At 41.4% G+C, this 10391-nt stretch overlaps 1 long non-coding RNA gene across 1 annotated transcript; it reads right to left on the bottom strand.

The window, feature by feature from the left end:
- Window positions 1-1341: 1341 nt before the first annotated feature.
- Window positions 1342-3987, bottom strand: LOC131424159 (uncharacterized). Its single transcript, XR_009226728.1, has 3 exons — window positions 3871-3987; window positions 3296-3419; window positions 1342-1548 (listed from the first exon to the last, which is right to left on the bottom strand). It is a non-coding gene; the product is annotated as an uncharacterized LOC131424159 (long non-coding RNA).
- Window positions 3988-10391: the final 6404 nt, after the last annotated feature.

The raw sequence follows: 10391 nt of genomic DNA, 5'->3' as shown, positions 1-10391 counted from the left end.
TATTATATTGGTTTTAGATGCTATAATAATGATGCTATAGTAAGGGTAAATTACCTACCACAGGCAGGTAATTTATCAATTTTCAAAGCTATCATATGGATAATGTCAGTATTAAAGGTCACAGGGCAGCTGTTGTATTAGTTTTACATGCCATAATGAGGCTATCATGTTTCTGTTATAGCATCTATTCTCTGCAGGTATTTTGTCAGCTTTATCTAATAATATGAATAATAGTATTCAAGGCCACATGGCAGCTATTCTATTTGTTTTAGATGCTGTAGTACTATATTACACCATTATTAAAGACTCCAGGGAAGCTATTTTGTTATATTTAGATGGTAGAATATGGATATCATGTTAGTATAGTATTAAAGGCTGCAAGAAAACTATTATGCCACTTTTAATAGCTATAGTAAAGGCCATAGAAGAGATCTTCAGTTTTAGATACTACAACAAGGATGTCATATTAATAATTAATAATAATATAATGATAATATAATGATTATATTAATATAATATACAGGGAATTTACAATATTAGTTTTATGGGTTACTCTATGGATGTTATATTATTATTAAAAATCACAGGGTAGTTGGGCTGGGATTGTGGCCTAGCACATGTGAGGCACTGAGTTCAATTCTCAGCACCACAATAAAAAAAAAAAAAGGTATTATTTCCATATACAACTAAAACAATATTTTTTAAAAATTCAGTGTAGCTATTATATTAGTTTTATATGTCACAGTATGAATATTATGTTAATATTTAAGGCCATAGGGAAGCTAATATATTGTTTTTAGATGGTATATATGAATATATATATTTAATATATACATTTAAATATATTAAATTTTAAAAAGTATGAAAGCCCACGGGCAAATATTTTATTAGTTTTAGGTGCTAGTTTATCAATATCATATTAATATTAAGGGACCTTGGCAAATGTTATAATATGGATATCATATTAGTACTAAAAGCCACAGGACAGCTATTATATTAGTTTTAGATGCTATAATATGGACATTGTATTAATATGAAAGGCCACAGGAAAGGTATGTTATTACTTTTAGGTCCAGAGTATGAGTATAATACTAAATTACACATTTCAGCTACTATGTCAGTTTTTGATGCCATAATATGAATACCATATTAGTTATAAAGTTCACAGGGGAGCTATTATGTCCATTACAATTTCATAGTATGGATGACATGTTTGTATTAAAAGGTCACAGGCAGCTCTTCAGTTTTAAAACTAATATTATATCCACATTATAGCATGTGAAACTGATATAACAGCTTTCCTTTAGCCTTAAAGCTTCCCTTTGGCCCACAAGGGTTCTGTGTTTGGGACTGGGGTCTCTGATGGCTTCATGAATGTGGCATGCTTGGTGGCTAGGAAGTTTCTGTGCCAAGACGAGGAATGCCTGGATGCTAGGAAAACTTCTGTGCAAAGACACGGGATGCCTACCTGCTGTAGCAATGCCCTGCATTAGAAGGCTTTGTGCTAGAGTCTTATCAGCTTTGACCTTGATCGCAGGCACACAGCTCCTGGGAATAAAGAAACACTCTTGTTATACAATAAAAATGTTTCACCAAGCTCCCATGCTCCTGGACCTGCCCACCTAACAGTAACTGTAAACAATAAACTTTCTTGATAGCTACACAAAGCTTCTAACATTGCATATTGTAACTGTAGAATGTAACTGAGGAATAAGCTGCATAAAGTTGCTAACTCTATAACCTTCCAAATGACACAATAAACAATAGTATATTACTGATGCCAATGACCAAATGCAACCTATTGATATAAATAAAGCTGGCAGCTTGACCATTCTGCCATTCTGTCATTCTGACTCTGCATCTTCTCTCTCTCTGTCTCTTTATATTTTCCTTACATTTAATATTAATATCCATACAGTGATCTATAAAGCTAATATAATAGCTACCCTGTGACCACATTATTGATATTGCATTAGTATTAAAGGCCACAGAGAAGCTATAATATTAGTTTTAGTTACAATATTATGGATATCATAGTAGTATTAAAGGCCATTGAAGGAGTTATGGATGCCCAAACTCTTGCATGAGTCTAAATCTAGTTGAAATTCTAAGTAATTTTATTGTCTCTAGCTCATCATGAAGCTCATGACAACTAATGGATCTCTGGGGCTGAAGATGTAGCTCAGTGGTAGAAGTATTTCCTAGCATGCAGGTAGGACCAACCCTCAGAACCACAAAAGGAAAAAAAAGAATTTGTGTCTTATTTGTGTAATCAAATAGAAAATGAATAATCATTCCTCTTAAGAAAACATGTTGGGCCTAAAACACTTGAGACTCTCAAAATCAAAATACTCTCCTTATAGTGTATTGCACACCTAGACCATCATGAACAGTGGTGTCACATCATAAAGCATGTTCACATTAAGCTTACCATCAAAACTACAAAAAAGGCTTTATTGACTGTTGATAAGAAACATGAACATAATCTAGCTTAGGAAATTATTAACACAACATTAGGATAACATTAGGATAAAATGTAATCATGGCATTTCCCACATGAAATAACTCTACTAATAAATACATAATTTCAAAAGAAAGTCAAATTTCTGATATCAAAAGCAAATTGATACATTTTTAAATAATATTTTGAACAAAGGCAAAACACTTAAAGAGTTCTCCCACAAGAATTCCTGACAACATAAAGTATCATGCTCATTAGAAGGCCCATCCCTTTGTATGCAAGGAATAAGAGAACTTTCTGATGAATGTAGAACTTTAATAGGACATATGGGCATGCTTTCTAAATTTTAAAGAAAAAGAAAAAAGATCTTTTTTTAAAAAAAGCTTATTTTTAGTAAATATATCTGAATTACAAAAAAACATCTACTGACTTGTCTCTTACATTTTGTAATGATTTTCATCTCAGGAAATTTCATCTATAGTGGTTTTAAATATTATGAAATATCAATAGTTGACATTAAAAATATCATCATCCCTCTTCTCTTTTAAAACTGATTTGAAATTTTCTTAGAATAATTTCATATGAATTTGGAAGATGCACTGTGGTATATATATATATATATATATATATATATATATATATATATATGTGGAAATACATGACCTTTTTAAAAAAATCTTTATTTTTAGTTGTAGTTGGACACAATACCTTTGTTTTATTTACTTATTTTTATATGGTGCCGAGGATCGAACCCAGGTCCTCCCATGTGGTAGGTGAGTGCTCTACTACTGAGTCACAACCCCAGCCCCAATACTTGATCTTTTTAAAGCATACCTCTCATGCTTGAGTCCTGTCAAAGACATCTTCTGTGTGTGTGGTGCTGGGATGGACTCCATGGCCTCTCACATGCCAGGCAAGTGCTCTGCCACTGAGCTGCACATCCAGTCTCCAAAGATACCTTAATAAACGGAAATTAATTAAAATAATTTGATTATGAGCACTTCCAAACAAGACAATTCTCTCAAACAAGCCAATTCTCTCAATCAAAAACAAAGTAAGCTAAAAGTAATTTTTAAAATATTTCTTATAAAAAATAAAAGTTCACAGAATTAAAAATTCTATAAAGGGCTAGAGTTGTGGCGCAAAGGCAGAGCGTTTGCCTGGCAGGTGTTAGGCCCTGGGTTCAATCCTCAGCACCACATATAAATACACAAAATAAATAAATAAAATAAAAAGATCCACTGACAACTAAAAAAATATTTTAAAAATTCTGTAGAAAACTGAAAGAATATTAATCAAAACTTGAATTGGAAAAATCTACTGCACAGAACTGGAGACCTGGAGGCCATGGGGAATTACATTACAAAATAACTCTAAAATAAGAAAATGAATCAATTAGCATACAGAACCTTGGACTGGTACTTAGAGTTCTCCCACTGGAAGGGATCCTGGGATCATCAGGGCTCAAGGCTGACTGTCATCTGCCCTTTAACAAATTCTGACTTTATTTCAAATGTTCATTATCTATAGAGAAAATAAAAAGAGAGAAAGGTGACTTTTCTAAAGTTATCTTATGGTATATTGAATTCTGATAAAGTCAAAATAATTCATCCAATGCAGGATGTCAGTGTTTATACAATGGTCGTTATTTGTGCACCATTACAAATATACTGCCAATTAGCACAGCAGCCAGGGAGCTGCTCATCCTAGACTAGCAGGGGCAGAGTCTGGAGGAGGGGGAGGGAAGGTCAGGAGGAGGAGGAGGGGGCCTGGAAGATGGGTGGGGTCTGGAGAAGAGGCAGGGTCTTAAAGAGGAGGAGGCTGGAGTTATAGCTCCATGGTAGAGCGCTTGCCTAGCATGTGTGAAGCACTGGGTTCAAACCTTAGCACTACATAAAAGTAAATAAACAAAATAAAGGCATTGTGTCCATGTGCAAAACAAAAATTTAAAAAAAGAGAGAGAGGGGAAGGTGAGGTCTGCAGGAGGAGCAGGACAGGAAGAAGGGAAAGATCTGGAAGAGAGACAGGGTCTGAAGGAGGGGGAGAATGAGTCACAAGGGGGCAGGGCTTGGCAGAGGGGTGGGACCTGAGGGAGGGACGGGCCCTAGAACAGGAGTAAGACATAGAGTAGAGGCAGGGTAGGAAGGAGGGGGAAGGTGGTTCAGGAGGCAAGGCAGGGCCAAAGAATATGGGTGGGATCAGGAGAAGAGGCAGGGTCTGGAGGGGGAAGCCTTAGCAAGAGGGTCCTGGAGGGGTGGCTTCTTGCTAATTAAGAAAATGTGTGGCAGTGGTAGCTCAGTGGTAGAGTGCTTGCCTAACATGTGTGAGGCACTGGGTTTGATCCTCAGCACCACATAAAAATAAATAAAATAAATGTATTGTGCCCTTCTACAACTAAAAAAAAAAAAAAATTAAACAACACTAAGAAAAGATTAAAGAATAAAAATGTGGTTCATTATTAAAAATACAGGGGATGTATTTTTAATAAATTCAGTCTTTGTTAGAAGTAATATATTTAAACCTAAGCGGTTCAGAAGGCTGAGGCAGAAAGATCTTGAGTTCAAAACCAGCCTCAGCAAAAGCAAGGCATGAAGCAACTCAGTGAAACCCTGTCTCTATAATACAAAATAGGGTTGCCCCACACCAGGAATCTCCCTCAGGCTGCTCTGAGGATAACGGAACCTCGGGCATCCCTAGAGACACGACCCACGAGGCTCCCCACACCAGGAGTCTTCCTCCGCCACTCTGAAGAGAAGGGAACCCCAGGCATCCCTAGAGACGTGACCCAAGAGAGTCCCCACACTGGCGTCTCCTCCAGACTGCTTTGAGGAGAAGGGAATCCCGGGCCTACTTAGAGACATGACCTGTGAGGGTCCCCAACCTTGGCATCTCCCTCAGGAAACCCTAGAAACATGCCACATGAGGGTCGCCAAGACAGGCGTCCCCATAAGGTTAATCTAAAGACAAAGGAACCCCAGGTATTCCTAGAGCCATGACTCACGAAGTCTCTAAGCCAAAAGTCCTCTGAGGCCGCTCTAAGGAGAAGGGAGCTCCGGGAGTCCCTGGAGGCATGACCCACGAGGGTCCCCAACCTGGGTCTCTCTCACAATCTGCTCTGAGAAGGGAGCTCTGCCCCTCTCTGTGGAGTGACCCAACATTCCAGTGAGCTGGGGCTCTCCTGGGTTGGTTCTGAGGGGGAAGCCAGCTCTCCTCACTCTCAGGGAGGCAGCATTAAAGATGGCGGCGAGGCCCTGCCCCTTATTGACCACGCCCCTTTGGCCACGTGCATGTGCACCAGCTGCTCACGGCTCAGAGGCAGGGCCTGTCCTGGCTCCCTGGTGAATGTCAGCACCTTCTTCCACCCTCAGCAGTTACTGAATAAAATCTGTTCCCACTGCTGTAACTAGGTCTGGCTGTGGCACCATGAGGAGTGGAATCTCAGGAGAGGAGAAATGGAGTCCAGGAGACCCCTCCCTGCACTCCACCAGGCTAAGGGCTGCAGCAGCCTGAGCCAGGTGGGCAGAGGCACAGAGGGAGGCTTCCACAGGGAGTCTAGACCCTCACTCAGGCACCCAAGGGCAGAGACCACCACAAAGGCTTCTGGGACATGTAGTCTTTGAGACAGAGTGACTTAGCCAGGGTCTGCCCCATTTTAGAATCCGGAATTTTAAGAAAATCTGTTAATTCCAAACCCAGGATGACCACTGTAGGAGGATAGAAGAACCTAAGCTCAGACCAAATTCCCAGTAGCCTCTGAAAGCATTCTAGGTCATTCAGTCTGTCCTGCCTGTCCAGCTCTCACCATAGACGCCTCTGGGAGCTGCAGGCTACACAGATTCAGGGTTCTCAAGGATTCTAGACAGTGTAGTCTGGTGCTCTTCTCACACAATCTTTGCCCTTCAGGACCATGGAAGTTGTGGGCCATGTGCTGGCCCAGGCACCCTGGAGGACCCTGACAGTGGACTCTGGTGTTCTACCCATGCATCCCTCACCCCAGAAGCCTAGGGGCTGCAAGTAGCACATTTACCCTCATACCCCCAGGAATCTGGGTAGTGCAGTCTTGTATTCTACAATGAACCCCTAGTGATTCTGAACAGTGTAGCCTGGCATTCTGACCATTTAGCCCTTACTCCAGAAGCCTAGGGGGGCTTCAAGTAGCACATTCACCCTCATATACCCACCCAGAATTCTGGGTAGTGTAATCCAGTCTTCTACAATGCAGCCCCAACCCCCAGCAGAGGTCTCTAGAAATTGCAGGCTACACAGTCATTCAGGCATCCCTAGGGATTCTGGACAGTGTAGTCTGGTGTTCTGCCAATGCAGCCATCACTACAGTGGATTCTGGGAGCTGCAAGCCCCCAAGGATCATGAGTATTATAGCCTGGTGCTATGTTCAACTGTACAGTGACTACTTAGAGCTCAGAGCCCTCAGGAATTCTGGGTATTGTAGTCAGTTCTACTCAGTCAGCCCTGACCGCAGAGGTCTCTGAGAGCTATGGGCCATTGATTATTCTGGGTTGTGCAGTCCATCCTACCTAAGTGGACTTCATCATCAAAGCTCTGGGATCTGTGTAGCACAAGCCTGCCTAGACACCCCTGGGAGTCTGTGTAGTGCAATACAAACCTTGCCCCGGCAGTACTCAAAAGGTAGGTGTCTAGGAGCTGCAGGACCCCAGGGATTCTGGTAGCATAGTCTTGCCTTCTGCCTCCATAGCCCTCACTGTGGAAGCCTCTGAGTCCACATGGACACCAGGCACCTCCAAGAATTCTAGGTAGTATAGTTCAGCTCCCTACCATGAAGCCCTCACTATTGCAGATCCTGGGAACTGTGATCCCCCCTGAGGATTCTGGATAAGTTAGTCCAGTGTTTTGCCTACATGCCCCTACTGCAAGGGCCATGAGAACTGAAGGCCACATGCTTGCCTTGGTACTGAAGACCTCACTGTGGAAGCCTCCTGGAATTGCAGGCAGCACATTCACCAGTGTGTCCCAGGAATTGTAGGTATTGTAGTCTGACCTGCATAATGCACAGCTCTCACTTGGAAGGCCTCTGGGAGTTGCAGGCTGCATACTCACCTGGGCAACACACCTCACCAAGGATTCTGGATACTGTAGTTAAGCTCTCAGTCCAAAGTCCTCACAACAGAGGATCCTGAGAGCTGCTGGCACTGAGATTTGTGGGTAATATAGTCCTGTGTTTTTCCTACTCACTGAAGAAAATTCTGAAACTCAAATTCCCCCTTAGGATTGTGAGTAATGCAGTTCAATAGTTTGCCCACTCACCACAGAGCTGCAGTCCCTGATGGTTCTGGATAATGCAGTCTAGGGTTTGCCTGCACAGTCCTGCTGAGGATCACAGGAGCTGAAGACCCCATGCTTTCCCAGTACCCTAGATATTCTAGGTAGTGTGCTCTAACAATACAACTGTCACCACAGAAACCTCTGGGACTTACAGGGTCAGGGTATATAGGCATCCCCAGAAGTTCTGAGCATTGAAGTCTGGTATTCTGCCCTTGCAATTCTCACCCCAGAGGCTCTTGGGCAGACAGGCACCCAAAAGTAATTGGTAGCATAGTTTGATATTTTGTCAATTCATCCCTCTCTGCAGAGGTCTCAGCAAGCTGCATGTCCCCAAGAATTATGGGTAGTACAGTTTGTCATTTGACCCATACTGCCATCACTTCAGAAGGCTCTGGTAACTGCAATGAGGATTCTGTAGTTACCCAGGATTCAGGGTACTGCAATCCATCATAATCTTTACATCTCTCACCCTAGAGGCTCCTGAGAGCTTCTTACTGCATTTTCATGAGCCCTTACCCTCAGGCCCCAGTGAGACTCCAGGCACTGGGCCCCCCCTGCACCACCTTGAGGGGGCATTTGTGTCCTTATACACTCAAGCCACACAAAACACATTGACATACCATGATAATGAGCAGCCGAAGCCTCAGTAAGAAATACTGTTGTTGTTGTGGGGCTGGGGATGTGGCTCAAGCAGTAGCACACTCGCCTGGCATGGCCTAGGGAACTGGGTTTGATCCTCAGCACCACATAAAAAAATAAAGATGTTGTGCCCACCAAAAACTAAAAAATAAATATTAAAAAAAAGAAATATTGTTGTAAAATAAGTTCTGCTAAAATATTAGCTGAGAAAGTAAAGAACATGGCAGAACTTACTTCTCAGCACACCAGGCAGTGCACAGGAAGCTTCTTCCTAATGTTTTCCTCACATGGACCTGGAGTTCAATCCCCAGCACTACACACACACACACACACACACACACACATACACACACAATTTTTTTTCCTACTCTGTAAAACATGGCAAATAGTTATACAAAATTATGTTCAGCATCCCATATCATCAGGGAATCATAAATTAAAACAATAGTGAGGTAGTATGGCACAGCTATTAGAACTGCTGAACTCTAAGAAACAGCAGTGCACCAACATCTGCAGGATGTGAGATACCAGCAGTCTCAGGCATTACTAGGAGAACATGTGGCATGGCCACTTTGGAAGATGATGTGCCAGTTCTTCCCAAAGCAAAAAAGTCCAATCTATGACCCAACAGTGTCCCTATAAATTATCTTCATTTAGAGAAATTCTTTGAAAAAGTATGTCAAAACAAAACTAGCATGTAATTATGCATACCAGCTCTATGATGCTGATCAGATCATAAATAAGAACGTCCTCCCATAGCTGAATGCATAACCAACACAGAATATAAAGGAATGAACTGCCACCCTACACAGAGACATAGATAAATCCTACCTGGTACACTGTTAAGTAAAATAAGCCAGGCTGAAGAGGCTACATGCTGTATGGTTTACCTTTTATGACATTCTAGAAAAGACCAAATTACAGAGGAAAAGTTGTGCAGGATGAGGCCCAGGAGCCTCCCAGCACAGGAGTCTCCATCCACATGGAGTTGGGGTGCACCACCCTTCCTGTGGTTTTTCTCATGACCATCCTCCATCCTGAAGCTGCCCTAGAGCCCACCAAAAGTCCTTATTAAAGCACAATTCCCTCCTAGGCCCCCAGGAGATTCTGCAGGATTTAGGAGCTCTGTGCAAATAACCAAGGTAAAAGAATCAATATTGGAACAAAAGATGCTCCTAACACCTCTTTCACTCAGAAAATATGAAGATTTTAGGAGTGCTGCACCAGGAACTGGGTGAAGAGTCTGAATGTGTATTTCTTTTTTTTTTTTTTTTTTTTTTTTTTTAGTTTTCGGCGGACACAACATCTTTGTATGTGGTGGTGAGGATCGAACCTGGGCCGCACGCATGCCAGGAGATCGCGCTAATGCTTGAGCCACATCCCCAGCCCTGAATGTGTATTTCTTATTATGTCAAAGCCCATAATCTGAAGCAATAATAAATTCATTGCTCATAATGAAACAATGAATTAATTATATGGCAGAAACTGGGAGCTAGATGGAGTGAGAAGTTATGATAAACAAGGAGTGAAGGCAGAGGGATCTGTGTCATAAGGGGTCAGAATCCACTGACTGCAGATCCATATAAACTCACATTTTGCTTAAAACATTCACAGATGGTTCCACATAAACATAGTTATAACTAGGGGATATGAAAAGATTAGAATACATATACACTTCTTTGCATTGTCAGTTGTGTGGATCAAGATGCAAGATGAAATATGTTTTATAGACTTTTTAAAGACCTTTATTTTATTTGTTTATTTTTATGTGGTGCTGAGGATTGAACCCAGTGCCTCACACATGCCAGATGAGTCAACTACCACTGAGCCACAGCCTCTGCCAGATGAAATATTTTAATATCACTCTCTAATCAAAGGAGCCAGGACTCTTTGAAGAAATGGCTGATACTAAGAGTAAGACAGTAAATATATAAGTCAGGGTAATTTTAAATATTAATTTAAATATCAGAAAGAAAAAACTTTGAGACAA

This window comes from Marmota monax, unplaced genomic scaffold, assembly GCF_021218885.2.
Source record: "Marmota monax isolate L192 unplaced genomic scaffold, Marmota_monax_Labrador192_F-V1.1 WCK01_AAM20220418_F8-fsc00234, whole genome shotgun sequence".
Taxonomy (NCBI): domain Eukaryota; kingdom Metazoa; phylum Chordata; class Mammalia; order Rodentia; family Sciuridae; genus Marmota; species Marmota monax.
The sequence above is the reverse complement of the archived record's forward strand: the minus strand, read 5'-3'. Positions and strand labels throughout refer to the sequence as shown.